This window comes from Pipistrellus kuhlii, unplaced genomic scaffold (assembly GCF_014108245.1).
Source record: "Pipistrellus kuhlii isolate mPipKuh1 unplaced genomic scaffold, mPipKuh1.p scaffold_m20_p_3, whole genome shotgun sequence".
Classification (NCBI taxonomy): Eukaryota; Metazoa; Chordata; class Mammalia; order Chiroptera; family Vespertilionidae; genus Pipistrellus; species Pipistrellus kuhlii.
Genome location: NW_023425529.1, coordinates 43,070,759 through 43,086,586, shown reverse-complemented (window position 1 = coordinate 43,086,586; position 15,828 = coordinate 43,070,759). Strand labels below are relative to the sequence as shown.

The 15,828-nt window shown below is 41.1% G+C and overlaps 1 protein-coding gene across 10 annotated transcripts in view; it reads right to left on the bottom strand.

The window, feature by feature from the left end:
* Window positions 1-15,828, bottom strand: part of DIP2B (disco interacting protein 2 homolog B) — a 226,795-nt gene that overhangs the window by 114,136 nt on the left and 96,831 nt on the right. The gene's annotated exons all lie outside the window — the stretch shown is intronic.

The window sequence follows — 15,828 nt, the reverse complement described above, 5'->3', positions numbered from 1 at the left end:
CCAAAATGGAATGCTGCAGTTTTCAGTTTGAACAAATGAATGCAATTGCTTTGGGAGGTATTCAATTATATTGCTATACAGATCCACATAAAATCAAAAGTCTGGTTCAAAGGAGAAGTCATGGTTCAGGCAATGGAATGGGATTGTTGAAAGGCCCTTCTACACCCTAGTACTTGTGTGAGAATCTGGGGCTGGAACTCCCACATCCTCTTCCTTCAGTTCACTTGTTTGTATTACTGACATCATAAATGTATGTCTTTTTCACAAAGTTAAGTTTTTTAAAGTACAGGTGAAGCACACAAAAAGGACATATACCATAAATATAATAATGAGTAGGAGAAAATATGCGGTTGAAGTATCAAGAGATACGCTGAGAACTAAAGAAAAGGTAGCAAAGGGATGGGCAGTGCGCAGGGTGAAAAGGAGTAAGGAATACAGAACAAGAAGGCATTGAAGGGAGGATAAGTAATTCAAAGCTGGGGAAATGAATATATGTGGTGAGGTGACATAATGCTGCATTGTGTTATTTTTTTTTTTTTTTTTTTTTTACTCAGAGAAAACCTTACTTGAAAGTAAATATATATATATTTGTTGATTTCAGAGAAGAAGGGAGAAGGAGAAAGAGAAACATCAATGATGAGAAAGAATCATTCATTGGCTGCCTCCTGCACACCTCCCCACTGGGGATTGAGTGTGACCCAGGCATGTGCCTTTGACCAGAATTGAACCTGGGACCCTTCAGTCCACAGGCCAACACTCTAGCCACTGAGCCAAACCGGCTAGGGCAAAAGTCAAAATTTAGTATAAAAAGTAATTTATATATTCAAATTTACAACATGTACCTATTTTTTCGTTGATTTTAGAGATGGGGGAGAGAGAAACATCAATTTGTTGTTCCACTTACTTATGCATTCGTTGGTTGACTCTCGAATGTGCCCTGATGCGGGGCATGTGAGGATGACACTCTAACCAACTGAGCTCCCCGTCCAAGGCAGCACGTACCCATCAGTCAATTTGTGTGTGTGTGTGTGTGTGTGTGTGTGTGTGTGGCGGGGCGGGGGGGTGTATGTGTGTGCATATTTTGATGGACACAGGTTTGAAATCAAGAGTGATGAATGTCAGCTGCTGTTGGCCTCAGTACCTGAACGGTGGGCAGGTGGCAGGACTCACCGATGGGCTCACTCAGGGGAGTAACACTCAAAGATGGCAAGTGTGGCAAGCTCACTTTCTGAAGAAAATGGCCCCAAGAGAGAGTAGTTGTCCCAAAGCCACTACAGTGACCTGGGCAACTTGGTAGTAGTTTAAATTAAACACAGTGGTAGAGGGATGAAAATTGAGTGACTTACAAGAGACAAAAGGGAGAAAGACTGAATAGGATTTGATGACTGGCTGGATATAGGTGGATAAGACAATTTCTGGCCTGAGCAACCAGGCAGATGGTGATATTCTTTGATAGAGAAATAACAGCAAGAAGTGCCACATTTGCTAAATCAAAGTAAATGAGAGTTGAGTTTAGAAAAAGCCTATGAGACACACAAAAGGAGATGTCCAGTTAACAGATGGATAGATGGATCAAGAACTCAGGAAAGAGACATAGCTTTGGGATCATCAGGATATAGTTAAAAAATAAACTGATAGGCACAATCTGGCAATTTCTATAAAAATTTTGACTCAGCAACTACACTTTTAGGAATTTACACAATGATAATATTCACCCACGTATATAAAAGTCAATCTAAGAATATTCCCTGAGGCACACTGGTCAGGACCACAATGCATTTAAAACAAACAAACACCAAACCTTGTCAAATTAGCAAACTACATCCATGTGTTCATTAAGATATTTTAAATTGGCTGTTACTGCTGTGACCTACTACTTTGAAGGGAGGAATTTCCAAGAATAATGCAGGAAATAAAACAAGAACCTCACTGAACTATGTTGGTACAGCACCATTATTCATTTATTTATTCCATTAGTCATCCAACAAATATTTACAGACTATATACCTTGCCCAAGGCTTGATATTAGAACCACGATGGATACAATCCTCCAACAATATACACAACTAACAAGATACGTGGAAGCCTACCAAAGAAACATTCTTAAAAACAGGAAATCATGTCTTTTATTGCAAAAGAAACAAAGAAGTATTCTTTTATCCTATTCCCCACTCAGAAGCTTCCCTGCCTCGCCCTCTCTCCCTCTCTCCCTCCCTCTCTCACAATTTCCCTCCCTCCTTGAAGGAAACAAAGACCTCTTCTGCTGGCTCTAACACATCTGATAAAGTGAAATGCTTTTAAATGCTTTCTTTAACGCTTCTCTAGAGTCTCAATCATTCACTGTCAATAAATGATATGGGACAAACTGTTAGATGCGGTATCTTGGACATTAATCCAACCATCTCAGGTTTTGAAAAGTGAATCAAGAGTCTATTTGGCCACAGCTAGTTTGGCTCAGTGGATAGAGTGTTGGCCTGCAGACTGAAGTTTGATTCTGGTCAAGGGCATGTACCGTGGTTGCAGACATGTACCTTGGTTGTAGGGGTGTGCAGGAGGCAGCTGATTGATGTTTCTCTTTCATCGATGTTTCTAACTCTCTAACCTTCTCCCTTCCTCTCTGTAATAAATCAATAAAATATATATATTTTTAAAAAGAGTCTAATTTGGCCCTACTAATTAGCATAATTAAATCCATAAATGAGCAAAGACATTAAGGAGACCTGGAAGAAGGTGAGGACTATGATGATGAGCAATATATTAACTGAAAAATGCCCTCCCCTTTTCTTTGAACACAAGGTCCTTTCTTCAGTGCTGCCTGCCACCTCCTGATAGTCACTTCTTCCTGGTGCCCCACAACTCTGACACTTCTAATATACCCTGAGCATAGCACTGGTATTTTATGTATTTTAGCTGTAATGCCAGTTTGTTCCTAGGAGCATGTCCGTGCAGCATCCACTTACCCTACCATTTTTAATCTCCTCCCAGCACTGGTATTTTAGTCATTTATTGACACATCTATGTCCCTACTAGACTGTGCACTTGAGGGCAGGGATGTGTCTTATTTATCTCTGTAGCCTACCCACAGCCTGGCACAATAGATACTTGTTGAATGAGAAACTGAGTGAATTAATAAAATGGAGGCAGTCAGAGAACAATAAATCAAAGAGATATGTACTTGGGTGGAAAACTGGAAATGGAAAAAAGGAGCTGAAAGGCTCAACAAGAGAAATTCAGTGAATGAAAAGTATACTAAAACTTGACAGCTACACCTCAAAAGTGGCCAGAAAGGTGACACTTGGCCTGCCTGAAGAAACAGAACATAAATCATTGGGCACTAAAAGCTGAAGGAACTCCACCTGATATTGATGTTCCTTTAGCCAGAGAACAAGACCAGGCAGAAGGAACTCCGTTATTGCACAAAACTGATTTGTTATTCCACATTTCAGCCACTGCCCATCTATAGTCAGTGCTCTTTTATATACACTAGAGGCCCAGTGCATGAATTTGTGCACCAGTGGGGTCCCTAGGCCTCGCCTGAGGATTGGGTCGAAACCAGCTCTCCGACATCCTCTGAGGGGTCCCAGATTGCAAGAGGGTGCAAGCAAGGCTGAGGGATCCCACTGGCACATGATCAGGGCCAGGGAGTGATGCAGGAGGTTGACCAGCTAAGGAAGGACCACAGGAGGGCTCCTGTGTGTGTCCAGTCTGTCTCGCTCCAGTCCCCGATTAGTGGGACCCCAGCAGCAAGCTAACCTACTGAGTGTCTGCAACCTGGTGGTCAGTGCACATCATAGTGAGCAGTTGAGCAGCCTTAGCATATCATTAGCATATTACACTTTGATTGGTTGAATGGACAATCAGATGACCAGACACTTAGCACATTAGACTTTTATTAGAGAGGACTAATAACCCTGTGCACAAATCTGTGCCTGAGTACCTTGCTGCCATTTGCCTCAGCTGGCCACCCGCCCACCACCGCTGGTAGCTCTCAACAGCTCATAGCTCGCTGCTGCCCCCTCCTGTAGCTCTCCACCACTGTAGGCTGGTCGTGACATTACAGCATAATGGATAATTAGCATATTCCTCTCTTATTATATAGGATTTTACTAGTGTTCCGGTGCACAAATTCGTGCACATTGAAAGGAAATTAATTAGAAGAAATATTTTAATATCGCTATTCATGTCTTGCTAGTGAGAAGAAAATATATATGATTCTACTGAATCTCCTATCTACCTACTCCAGGACTGCTGTGAGGATCAAATGAGATGAGGCACAGGAAAAAGTTTCACAAACATTTGGTTAAATTGTAAAATGTTTGCACCTGGCTATAAAGCAAGTTGGGTTTCTGGGCTGAAGAAACTGCAAGGAGGCTAGTCACTAGGGAAAGGAAGCCAGATATTGGTTGCTATATGACATCATTACCTGGAGCCCACAGCCACCATTTCTGGGCTGGGCTGGACTGTGGACTGCATTTTGCACCATGATGTCTTGGTAGCATTGGCTGTGATTTGGTGGGGTGTCGCTGCAGGATGGTGGTGGGGCCTGTGTCCGAGTATTAGTTTTTCTGCACCAGGTACGTGGTGCCATTTATTTTTAAGTGGCCAGTGTGCATCAATAGCAGCTCCAGTGTTGAGTGTCTGACCCTTGGTGGTCAGTGCACGTCATTGCTACCAGTCAGATGGATGGACACTTAACCATACACACATACACACACTGAGTGGCCAGATTATTATAGTAATTATTATCTAGTAATAATTATTATCTAATATTAATTATTATCTAGTAATAATTAATGTCATTTTAAAAACATTCGTTTAAAATCTTGCTTGGCGTTGACTTGTATTGACATAACCTTCAAACACATGGTATCTACAGAACGTGTGAAGTGCAATTAACAAGTTTTGCTTGAAAAAGTTTGTGTTTGGTTTGGTTTTTGTTGCAAAACTAGGGCTAAGAAGATGGCGGATGAAGAGCATATTCGGCACTGCATGCTTTACGAGTTTCAATTAGGAAGAAAAGCAAGTGAGGCTGCAAAAAACATCTGTAGTGCTCTTGGTCAAGATGCAGTTAGCGCCAGAAAATGCCAGCGTTGGTTTGAGAAATTTCGCGAGGGAAATTTTTCGTTAGATGACAAGAGTGGTCGAGGCCGTGTGTCCAATTTTGATCAAGAAGCTCTTCAAGCTCTTTTGGTGCAAAATCCTCAAATTACCCAACAAGAGCTTGCGACAACTTTAAATTGTTCACAAAAAACAATTTCCAATCAATTGTGTGCACTTGGCAAAGTCCAAAAGTTTGGAAAAAGGGTTCCTCATGAGTTGACCGACAACAACCGTAATCAAAGAGTCACAATTTGCAGTTCGCTCCTCTCTCGTCAAAACCGTTTGCCGTTTTTAGAGCAAATTGTTACCGGAGATGAAGAATGGGTGCAGTATGTTAATTTGAAAAGGCGGCCTCAATGGTTGGACAAAAATGAGGCTCCGCAGCCCACGCCAAAACCTGACTTGCATGCAAAAAAAGTGATGTTGTGTGTTTGGTGGAATTTTAAAGGAATTCTTCATTATGAACTTTTACCATCTAACCAAACCATTACAAGTGCAGTGTATAGTGCCCAATTGGAAAGGTTAGCCCAAGCTTTAAGAGAAAAAGAACCCGCGCTGATTAATCGGAAGGGCGTAATTCTTCACCACGATAACGCATGACCGCATACTGCAAGAATCACTGCTGAAAAACTGCGCCAGTTGGAATGGGAAGTTCTCCCTCAACCTGCATATTCTCCTGATATTGCCCCTTCCGATTACCATTTGTTTCATTCTTTGCAAAACTTTCTTCTTGGAAAAAATTTTAATAATGAAGAATGCCTCAAAAATGCATTACCGAATTTTTTGCATCAAAATCACAAGAATTTTACAACAGAGGGGTTAAAATGCTTCCTGAGCGTTGGGCACAAGTAGTAGAAAACAACGGCAACTATATTGTTAATTAAATTTTGTTGTATTGTTTAAATAAATTCGATTTAAAAAAGTATTATATTAGAAAACGACATTAATTATTACTAGACCAAATATGATCCCTGAACACATAATAATCTGGTCACTCAGTGTGTGTGTGTTTGTGTGTATATATAGTATATGTATATATATATTAGAGGCTCAGTGCATGAATTCATGCATGGGTAGGGTCTGGCCAGTCTGGACATGGGCAGATGGCAGGCCTGCCTGCTGGTCGAACTGCTGATAGAGGGAACAATTTGTATATTAGCCTTTTATTATGTATTAATAGTATATAGACTGAGTGGCCAGATTATTATGTGTTCAGAGATCATAATAATCTGGTGACTCAGTGTATAGATTGATTTCAGAGAGGAAGGGAGAGGGAGAGAGAAAAATATCAGTGATAAGAAAGAATCATTGATTGGCTGCCTCCTGCATGCCACACACTGGGGACTGAGCCCACAACCAGGGAATGTGCCCTGACCAGAAATCAAACTGTGACCTCCTGGTTCATAGGTCAACGCTCAGCCGGAAAGTCGGCACTCATCATTCTCACCACTAAAACAATGTTTTCTAAACTTGCCCAAATTTTAAGAATCACTTCTTAAAATACAAATTCCCAGGCTCCACCTGATTCTGACTCTGATTCTAGATTCAGGCCCAGATACCTGTATTTCCAACAAATGCCTTCTAATGAGTCTTAGAAATCGGGCAGGTGTGGAAACTCTGCACTAACGTATCATGCCTGGAGTGTGCTGGGTAGTGTGGAATGAGGAGTGTGGAAAAGGGAAGGGGGATGCTGTTTCAGTGATGCAGCCTCAAGGGAGAGCACGGAACCTCAGGAGCTCATAGACACTAAGTCAACCGCACTCATTCTCACTCAGAACAATTTTTTTTTTTTTTTGCCATCTGGCATATAAAACTAAAAGGAGTACCATAACTATATCAGTATAAAAATCCGCATTAAAATAGCACCAACTGGAGTTAAACCTGTTGTTCAAGTTTTTTGAGAGCTAAACAAATAAAGGAAGGATTAGCCTTCCCCTCCCACTAGGGTAACATTTCTCCACCCACACGTACACTTACTAGAGCAGCCACTTCCAGGGGTCTGTAGCGCCTGGCACGCATGGAGGCACCGAGCCTGATAGATACTGACCCAGACAACCAAGAGACAACTGAAGACTGTGTAGTTGTTGCTTATGCACTACCACAATCTTAAACAGACACTACCAGACACATGGAAAGATACACGTGCGGAGCAGAAGAGAAAGTAAATATGTTCCCAACTTCTCTCCTCACCACGTGGGACAAGGAAAGCAGCCTGGCACAAGTAGCCCACAAATCACCTTCAAACAGACTGACCAAGGAGCTGAGAGATGTGTCCGAGCCTGCCAGCCAACCCAGGCCTCTGAAAGGTCGATGGCAATAAGAGAAATAATCCTACAAATCAGTTAGCCATTGAGTGTATGTTCACTCGAGGGGGTGGCATATGCTGTTTGTTAAGAACCTCGGAGCCTGAGCTCAATAGAACCACCTCTGGAGCACAGCCTTACAACTTTGTGGCTGATTCTAGACAAGTTTCACTTGACCTATTTTTTTTTTTAAGACTTTCTTTGGTGCTGTTTTTTATTTTTTTAAAATATATTTTATTGATTTTTTACAGAAAGGAAGAGAGAGGGATAGAGTTAGAAACATTGATGAGAGAGAAACATCATTCAGCTGCTTCCTGCACATTCCCTACTGGGGATGTGCCCGCAACCAAGGTACATGCTCTTGACCAGAATCGAACCTGGGACCTTTCAGTCCACAGGCCGATGCTCTATCCACTGAGCCAAACCGGTTTCGGCTCACTTGACCTCTTGATAAGTCTCTGTTTCAAGAGACCATGTCTACAAAATGGGGAGCAATAATATTTACCTTGCAAAGGTGTTTTTGTTGTTGTTGTTTTTGTGTGTGTGTGATTAAAAGGACTTTGTAGGGAATCTGGACAAAGAAGTACCAATATCAACAAGCTTTTACTGAAAGCCTCTAGAAGCCTACCCTACTGGCCAAGTGGGGGTAGGGGCCAGCAACTGTGTTGCAAAGAAAGGGGAGAAAGGCCAACAGGCATTGCTAGCACTCGGTAACATCAAGGACCACAGGAGCACGAAGAGGTGCATACCAAGTGCAGGGTGGAACCCAGAAGCAAGCATCAGGATTTCTGTCTGGAAAGGGAAAGAAAAGCTTTACTTACAGAGCGGGTGACATTTTTGTTTGGGTGTGGCCCTTCACTCTGATATCAGAAACACCACATAAATCTCTAAGGAAGCAATCACTTAGTGGTTTACTCTGCTGCTGACTGGCTCTATGCAGGTAGGGCTACATTTGGTGGTTTCTTTAGGATTCTTACCTGACAGAGAGAAGGAGGGTGATGCTAAATAATTTTCACAGATGACCTGTGCAGCACCCTGAACAATTAAGGGCTACATGAACTCAGGGTTTCAGAAATTCTAGAGGGCCACCAGGTTCTATGTCTACATAAACTTGATAGGCAGAGAGCAAGGATTACAGCTCCAGCCATAAACTCTTTCTGCTCCAATTGAAATAAAAAGGTACGTGCCATTGCCGCCCTGCCTCAGTCACACCTGTTTAGTCAGAGGTAGCAATTGGTGGGAAGACTTTTGGGATCCCATGAAAAGTAGTTTTGAGTACTGAATGAATGAATGATATGCAGTGTTAAGCCAAGATGAATAAAACAGTATCTATCTCTCCAAGAAGTTCCCGGTCTAAACAAATAATTACAATAAAAGCTACAAGTGTTATACTGGAGATTAGTACAGTCATACAGGAGTACAAAAGAAATGATGGTAATAAACGGTAATGATAATGCTCAATAAGAATAAGTGAACACTCATCAAGGATTTACCTGTGTATCAGTCTCTGCTTCCAGGGCCTCGCAGGAGCCCTATGAGGTGGAATCACCATCATTCCCATTTCATAGGGGAGGCTACTGAAGCACAGGAAGTTCAAGACACTTGCCAGAGTCAGACCTATTCAGGGCTGTGATCAGGGTTTGAACCCAGGCAGATCTGGCTCCAGGGCCCCTCCTCTTAAACACTACCCTAGCCAGAGAGGCACTCCAAATCTGGCTTCAGAAAGCCTGAGAGGACTTCACAGAAGTTGCTTTTAGGCTGAGTCTTAGTGGATGATTGAAATGAGAGACAGATGCTGAGGGTGAAGACACAATTTCTGTGGGAGATAGTGAGTGGCTTGGAGCGAGAAGGATAAAAAAGCGTGCTGTAAATTCCATCTCCAACGAACAGCACATTAGCCCTACTATGGCTCCCGCAGGCCCAGCGCAACGGGAGGACTCCACCATTTGTGCCTCAACTTGGACTCTTCAGACACTTGAAATTTAGGGCTGATATTTATTTCATACATCATCAATTTACACCCCTTTTTCCTCTTCATTAAATGTCTCTATATGACACCATCATTCTGACTTTTCAAAATATTCTGATATCCATTTGATTTATCTAAAAATCCCCTTCAATAAACCAAATTACCTTTACAGAAGAAACAGATGTGAAAAGGTAGTAAATGTCTTGCTTAAGGGAACCCTGCTAGACTAGAATCGGGGTCTCTGGCCTTCTCTGATTGTTCTTTGTTCATTGTTGATTTGTAGGTGGCCCCCAAATCAGATGCAATGAAAGTATAAAACTAACCTATTGTTCGTAAAATGAACACAGTGGGATAAACAATGTTTATGACTCACTGCAAAATGGAGATGACTTTTTTTTTATTCTTTTTTAGAACTTTCCAGAAGCCATTAAAAATCCCACCCCCGCCCCAACAGGACCTGGAGTTCCTCTTTTAATCATCTTTTCAGCGAGACAGCCAATTGTGGCAACTGTGTCCAAGGGCAGTTTTAAAAGTCAGCAAGAAGTTATTATACATCATTACTAAATATCCAGCTAACAGAGAATGTGGCCTATCTTCTTTGTTAAGAAGTAATTGTGAGGAAAAGAAATAAAACTAAGAATAAGAAGTTCTTGAGTCATCACCTTCAAATCTACCCCTGTATCCAATAAGCCTATCCTGTTCTCTATAAGTAAATCTTAGACCAGGAAGGTACTGCATGTTTGCTATGGCTAGAGATGGGGAATGAGATTAGGGTTATGGCTATTCATACATAAGTGATATAAGAGCCAAACATATAGCTGTGAATGTGAATGAGGTCAATCTTATCACAACTGAAAAAGGCAGAGGATTTGGATCATATCCAGGAGATGCTGGCTAGATGACAAAGAACATTTTTTATTAAATTTTATCATGTTCTCCTTATAACAATAATTCCATTCAATGAATAACATGTACCAGCCACCCATCCTCCAAATATCCTCCTTCCAGAGGTGACATATAAAGGTTCGCGAGCACACAAAATAAAGGCTCATAGTCACACAAAACAAACCCCTCAAACCAGTGACCGGGCCTTTGGCATTTATCCTTTTCTTAACTATTCTTCTTACTTTCTCCATACTGAAAATGGCCAAGGGGATGCCAAAGAACTAAAAACCTTAATTGTTTTTAAAACTATAGCTTCTTGCTATACAGAAGTAGAACAAATCTTATGTTGAAAGAGTATAAAAAGATCTCTTATACTTTACCAGAAATAAACCTCTTATTAAAATACTCAATCTGCTGAAAGATGACGATAATTTTTATTTTATCTAATTTTTCTTTTGGAAAAAATATCAGTGAGTCTAAAAGTCTTCAAATGGCAGCTTATAAAAATTATAGTTTCACTGCTTTTAACTCAACCTTGCTAATAATCTTACAAAAGAGTTTCAAGGAAATTAACTTTAGGACATTCAAATCTCCATGCTCAGTAGATGTTCTCTCACTTCATTTAAAACAGCCACTAGACATTTTCCACGTCAAGAACTTGAGAATAAGCCCAGATTGCTTTCTCCCAAAACTCAAATCATAGAATAGTTTTGGCTGCACAGTTCTGTTTTCTAGGTCAAATATATATATGACTTCTTACAGATGGTATTTCACCTAAGGCATCAAGCAAGTTCAAACAGATAAAAAGCAACTGAGTAAAACACTTGAAGCACGCTGAGAAACTGAACTCTAAGTCTGACTACATCATCAGGCAGCTGGCTAAATTAATCCATCTAATGCAAAAGGTATGTTCACTTGTCCATTAGAAAAACTATGTCTGCAAATAAGAGATTTGCTATACAAATGACCCGTGTTTAAACAGAGTGGGAGGAGTCCCTGGGATCCAGTTCAGTTGGTGGAAAAAAGCACAGGTTCTAGCCTTAGGCAGACCTCGGTTTGGACCCTGAGTCTGCCATTTACTGGCTCCTTGACAAGCGATGAACAACTCTGCCTTAGTTTCATAATAGGTAAAACTGGAATAACTCACACCTTGAACGCTTATGATGAGTCCTGAATGAGGGAAGAAATGCAAAAGTCCCTGGCACATAGCACCATTCAACCAGCCCCACCCTTTAGTCCTAACAATAACTTTACCCTTAAAAGAGTTATTTTCAAAATTCTGAGTTGGTAGGTTCTCACTAAAAAAAAAAAAAAAAAAAAAAAAAAAAGAGGCCCTAGCCAGTTTTGCTCAGTGGATAGAGCATTGGCCTGCGGACTGAAGGGTTCCGACTCTGGTTCTAGTCAAGGGCACATACATGCCCGAGCTGCAGGCTCCATCCGCAGTGGGGGGTGTGCAGAAGGCAGCCAATCAATGTTTTCCTCTCACCATTGATTTTCTATCTCTCTCCCTTCCTCTCTGAAATCAATAATATATATATTAGGCTCATAGTCACAACTGTGTCCAAGGGCAGTTTTAAAAGTAAGCAAGAAGTTATTATACATCATTACTAAATATCCAGCTAACAGAGAATGTGGCCTATCTTCTTTGTTAAGAAGTAATTGTGAGGAAAAGAAATAAAACTAAGAATAAGAAGTTCTTGAGTCATCACCTTCAAATCTACCCCTGTATCCAATAAGCCTATCCTGTTCTCTATAAGTAAATCTTAGACCAGGAAGGTACTGCATGTTTGCTATGGCTAGAGATGGGGAATGAGATTAGGGTTATGGCTATTCATACATAAGTGATATAAGAGCCAAAATATAGCTGTGAATATAAATGAGGTCAATCTTATCACAACTGAAAAAGGCAGAGGATTTGGATCATATCCAGGAGATGCTGGCTAGATGACAAAGAACATTTTTTTTATTAAATTTTATCATGTTCTCCTAATAACAATAATTCCTTATAACAATAATATATATATATATATATATATATATATATATATTTTTTTTTTTTTTTAAAGGAAGAAGAGGAGGAGGAAATGCATTAAGTGCCTCTAAAGCCATATTATGGAGCTAGAACCTCAGCAATAAGAGCCAACATTAGTTGTATTAGTGACTTAGGATGCTAACAGTCTAAAAGAAGAAAAAGTGACATAAAAAAAGGAGGCACAACTTTCTTTAAAAAATTTATTGATTTTTTTTTAGAGAGAAACAGGGATGAGAGAGAAACATTGATCAGCTGCCTCCTGCATACCCCCTACTGGGGATGTGCCCACAACCAAGGTACATGCCCTTGAACGGAATCGAACCTGGGACCTTTCAGTCCACAAGCCAATGCTCTGTCCACTGAGCCAAACCGGTTTCAGCAAGGCACAACTTTCTACACTAGAAATGAGCAGATCTTAGTTAAAATGGATATATGTAAATGTATGTATATAAAACAGTGCCATTATGCACAAAACAGGATTACTTGCATCTAACTATGGACGTTGTTTGTGATTTTAATTTAGGGCTAAAACTGAAAATGTCCAGAGGGGGGGAAAAAGTCAGAAAGAAAAAAAAAAGATAATTTTTTATGGGTCCTTCTTTTACCTGACTTTCATCTTTAATTTTCCTCAGAAAACCAAAAAACTGTTTCTTGCAAGAACAGGTGGGTATATTTAATTAATCTGCCTTTATTCTGACATCCATCAGAATAATTTTTTAAAATTAGCGTAAGGGCCCTCTCCCTTTCGGGAGCATACCTGTGCCTTTCCTGGTCCCCTCTCCTTCCCCCATGTGTTACTTTTCCATTTCCTCCCTTTCTCCTAAGCTCCAAGGGCCCTTCTTCTGCTTCTGTAACTTGTTTCCTGATTCCCTGCCCAACGGGCTCACTTTTCTACCTCTGTAACTTTCTAAATAACCTTTCTCTTATAGTTTGTAAAAAACTAAATAAAAAATTGGGCAGTGAATGTGTCAGGCTTCTTTATCAGTGGTGTAGATAAAATTAACAACTGTTTAAAAATCTAAGTATGGGCCCTGGCCAGGTAGCTAAGTGGGTTTGAGTTTCGTCCGGATGTGCCAGAGTTGCGGTTTTGATCCCTGGTCAAGGCACATGCAAGAATCAACTAGTGAATGCGTGAATAGGGAGAGCAACAAATCGATGTTTTTCTTTCTCTTTCTCTCCCTCAAATCAATAAACATAAATAAATAATCTTATAAGTGCAGAAGTAACGTGAAAACTTGTAAACAGGTGAAGATTTTTGTTGTTAGCTGATTCATACTGCTCTGGAAACCAAAGACACACAGGGCAATACACAGGAGGGAGCGCCCTGTCACGGCTACAGAATGTGGATTACAAAATAAGCAGTTTGCTTAGGTCAGAGTGGAAAGGGCCTTTCTGATGAGACAGAAAGCAGATTATCTTTATGTGTTTGGCACAGTTTATAGCCTTGGATTCTAGGTGTTGAGAGATCTGTTTTCCTCCATTTTGCCTCCAAGACCCTCTGGTCTTAGGCAAACCATTATACTTTTCTGCGCCTCAGTTTCCTCATCTGTAGGAATGAGCATCAAGTGAGCACTATGGCTGCTCTGGGTTTATTTTCAATGAATGCCACTTGCCTGGCACTGTTAGGTGTGGCAAGTCAAAACCAAGGGAAGATATCTAGTATGCAATTGAAAGATAAGCTTCAGGACAGATAGATTTTCACCATCAGTGTAGGAGGTGGTAGCTGAAGGCTTGGGTGTGCATGATATCATTAGAAGGAATACTGTCTGAGAAGAGAAGGCCAGAAAAGGAATCCTAAAAAAACTGACATTTAAAGGTTGGGCGGAGGAAAAAGAGATAATACAGGAACACAGTGGGAGACCAGGAAGGAACAGGGGGAAATGAGAGAGGAGTGAGAGCAAAAGAGAAAAGGAGATTAACAATGTACGCTGTCATTAAATGCAAAATAAAGATTGAAAAATACCTGCTGAATTTACAGCTAGATCACCAGTGCCCCAATTAAAAATAAGTTTTTTTTTTAATTTTTATTTATTGATTTTTAGGGAGGGGGAGAGGAGGGGGGAGGGAAATATATATATATATATATATATATATATATATATATATATATATATATATATATGGAGAGAGAGAGAGAGAGAGAGAGAGAGAGAGAGAGAGAGAGAGATGGATTTGCTGTTCTACTTATTTATGCATTCACTGGTTGATTCTTGTATATGCCCTGACCAGGGATCAAACCTTCAACCTTGGGACCGCTCTAAGCAACTGAACTACTCAGGGTAGATTATTTTTTATTTCAATATGTTTATTATAAACTGAACAAGACATGGGGCAATTCTGACAGAGGCTTATAGGGTCAACGAGAGTAAGTTCCTTTTTTCCCCCTTTTTCTTAAAGAATGACAAATTTATGTTATGTAGAAATAGCTACTATATAAAGGTTGAAACACTGACTCAACCAGCATATACTAAGAACTTCCTACCTACAAACCACAGAAGATCACATGATCCTGAGATTTAGTCATCATCATTAATTATATAGACTCTTCTAGCACGGAGACATCTAAAAATAATGATATAATTAATGACTTAATTACAAGTTTGATAAGGGCAAGCAGAAGTTGTCTGGGGGGCTGAGAGAGCTCTGACAGAGATTTCAGCAGGCACATTGCTCAGAGTACAGCAGAGTTCAAACCCAGGACATGACCTAGTCTGGGCAGCTGAGGAAGGCTCTGAGGAAGTGACATTTAAGCTGAGTCCCAAGAAAATGTAAAATGAAACAAAAGCTGGGGACAAGGGGCCTGCAGTGACATGCTAAGCAGACCCCCTTAGAAGACCTCGAGAGGGAAGAGTCTGGGCGGGAGTGCAGCTAAAGGCAGTGTGGCAAATGGCATGGAGATGAGGCTGGGGAGGTGGCGGGAGGCCAATCCTGTAGGGCTCTGGAGACCATTTGAAGGATTTGGGATTCTATTATAAACTAAAAGCACAGTACATGAAAATTCATGCACTGAAGGCAGAGGGATCCCTCAGCCCGGCCTGCCCCCTCTCACAATCTGGGAGCCCTCAGGGGCAGAGGCAACCGGGTGATCAGGGGAAGACAACGCCCCATCACACCTCTGCTGCTGTCACTGCCGGCAATGCAAGCCTCAGCCAGCCCTGATTATCTCAGCCTCGGGCAGCCCTAGGCAGAGGGGCAGCCAACAGCTGAGGCTTGCCTGTGCCTCAGGCTGGCTGGCCTTGGGTGGCTGGGGAGCTGAGAGGACTGGGCACCGCCATCTTATGGCTGTGGGCGCTGTCATCTTTGAGGGCGGGACAGTCAATTAGCATATTCCCTCCTTATTGTCTGTGGGCATTGCCATATTTGAGGGTAGGCAGTCAATTAGCATATTTTCTCCTTATAGGTTGTAGGCACCACCATCTTTGTGATAATGTGAGGATCAATTAGCATATTCCCTATTTATTCGATAGGATAAAGCTGCCTGGCCAGGGCCCATACTTAGATTTTTAAACAGTTGTTAATTTTATCTACACCACTGATAA